Below are 2,934 nucleotides of genomic sequence, written 5' to 3' on the forward strand. Positions count from 1 at the left end.
ATAACTAAATCTTATCTTATATATAATATAACATGCGTGATTGATTTTGTAATTGAATGATGATAGACTTTTTCATTTTTTTTTTTGGGTCTATGAAAATAGGGGAATATGACCTTTTAATCCGCCAAAAGCTTCATTGTGATCTTCCCCAAAGAGTGATTGTTATGATTAACCTAATTTCATTTCATATATAGCAATAATTTTCTCGTTTTTTCCTTTTCAACCTATCACCCTCTGCCCTCTTTTAACTCATAAATTAATCATAGATGCTTTAATTTACAGTGTATGCATTATTCTTCTTTAATTTTCGCACTTGGTCCCATGTCATTCTTTACTCAGTTTCGGAATTTGTTTATGTCATTAGATATGGCCAAAAAAATGAACAGAGGAAAAAAAAAAAACAAAAGAAAGTGGGATAAGAAAGTCAAATCGAAGCCAAGATTCTTTAGTGCCTTTACTCAATGCTTTGGAAAATAATTTTCGAGTAATATTAGGGAGACAAAAAAAAAAACAGCCATAACTTGTCTTATTTAGTATTTATTAATTGTCGCAACAATTAATGAATGTTAAATAAGGTAAGTTATGACTGTTTTTTTGCTAATTTTTTTTGTTACCAAATATTTTTAATAATTTTAATGCTCTTCTTATAAGGCTAGCTAATTTTTTTGAATATTGAAAAAATTTAAAATATATAATACAAGAGAGGTATATTATTAACTGTGAGAGGCTATTAACCTGTTCTTATAATTTTAAAAAATATTACAAAATTTAATAATTGAATGTTACACTACAATTTTATTCGTATCTACAAAAATAAACGTTAATTCTTTTTTCAGCTTTTCATTTGTATATTACTAATAATAATTATTGTGCATACAGATAATCACAAATAAACTGTACAATTATACAATAATCACACAATGATAACAAATTTATATGCTTTTGGATCGAACCCATTGTGTATATATATGGCAATTCCTCTTCATAGAGGGTAAAATTATTTTGAGTGTATTAGCAATAAAATTAACTATTTAATCTTGACAATACATAAAATATATATGATTTAGGATATATACAAGTACAATTATGCCGAGATTAATTATTTTTTCTTACTATTTTCATTTGATATGTATTCCATTCATTATTAGTTAAAAAGTTTAGAAAATAAATAAAAGAACAACAACATTATTTCTTGAAAAAAATTATATGGTACAAAATTGAGTGAATATAAAAAATGGGAGAATTAGAATAATAATCTCCAAACAAGCAAGAGCGTGTAACACCTTTATTTCTAATATTATATCTATGAATTTAATTTTCAAATACAGTATAAAAAATGAATAATGCTGGCATCATGAGAGGCAAATAACGTTACCCAAATGGTAATGTTCTTAATTTTTAAAAAGAAGGATAGAGCCGAAGGGTGCAAAAGTCAAATAATTATTGGAGGAGCTTGTTCTAAAAAACAAAATGGATGGATGTCAAAAACATCTATAAATTTTTTTTGGTACGTTAATATAACACTTGTCGTCCTTATTTGTGTGCCATGTTTTGGAGATTACTTATCCTAATATTCTATGTTCTATATTCTTTGAGTATTGATTACTCCATGTACACCTACTTTCATTTTCAGTTAGCTTAGGCCGTAGAAAATTGATGAACAACTTCAATCAATATTTTCGTGTTAGTTTTGGGATCAATTACCCCGGTGTTTCTTAGCAATAATGATAATGATTTGTCTAATGCAACAACTTCCAAAATACAACTTATCTTTATCATCAATAACAGTTGTCTAAAACACTAAAAGATCACAATTTTTCAATAAGTAACTAGGAATTCCGTATTCCTTTGATAATCATCATCATAATAGTACTAACTAGAAATAAAAAATAAAAGAAGTCACTTCATACCTAATATAAATTAATCAAAAGATGAATTAAAAGAAGTTGATATAAAAATTAGAAAGTAGTTTCTTTTTAATTGGTATAACTTTTTATTTAAAGTTTAAAATGTTGATTAGAAACAAAAGTATTCCCTTTTGAAAATTATTTATGGTATTGGGTTTTGTTTGGTAGACAATAATTTTCATAAACAATATGAATAATGAGCTTTAAAATTGGTCCAATAAAGTAAAAAATTATTCCACCCCTAAATTACCTCTTAAACCTTAAAACTATATGCACAACTAATGTATTAAATATTCAGCTATTATTAACTGTACATAAATAAATCGAATAAAAAAAATAATCATTAAATTAAAAATAATGAATATAATCATCTGCATACTTATTAAATTGAACATTTAATATATCTATTATTCACATTATTTAATATTCTCATTATCTGTTTATATTTTTTCATATTAATTTTTTTGGTGACTATATTTTTTCATGTTGATTTAAACCTCATTTGGTCTTTTAACTTTTAAATTATCATTTTCTGAACATCATTATTACACGTGTCAACAAGATGGAGCGCACAGGCATCCCATGATTGGGTTATGGTCAAACACGTCAGCAAATTTGGACGGTAGTGATCTCTCTTATCAGAAATCAACGTCCCAGATATTCTCATCATTTCTTTAAAAAAAAAACACCACAAAACACCGTTAATAGCCTCATACGGTAATCTCCTGTACCTGCCCCCACATGATCAATGATCCGGTGCAATCTCAACCGTTCGATTGAAAAGGCGCAACAAAACAACAGAACCAGCTTTCTATAAATTCAGATGAAGACGGAGTTAGAGTGTGGTGGGTCTGCGTCACTGCACCCAGAAACAGAATCAGGAACAGGATACAGAGTGGTAGTTCCATAATTGGCGAGTTAGGGTTCGGAATTTGACTCACTGAGTCACCGCATTGTCGCCGGAGTTTTGTTTTTTTATTCTTTCTTTCTTTCTTTCTTTTTCTCTTTTTTTTTTTTTTTGGGTCCA

Source organism: Arachis ipaensis, chromosome B05 (assembly GCF_000816755.2).
Source record: "Arachis ipaensis cultivar K30076 chromosome B05, Araip1.1, whole genome shotgun sequence".
NCBI classification, from domain to species: domain Eukaryota; kingdom Viridiplantae; phylum Streptophyta; class Magnoliopsida; order Fabales; family Fabaceae; genus Arachis; species Arachis ipaensis.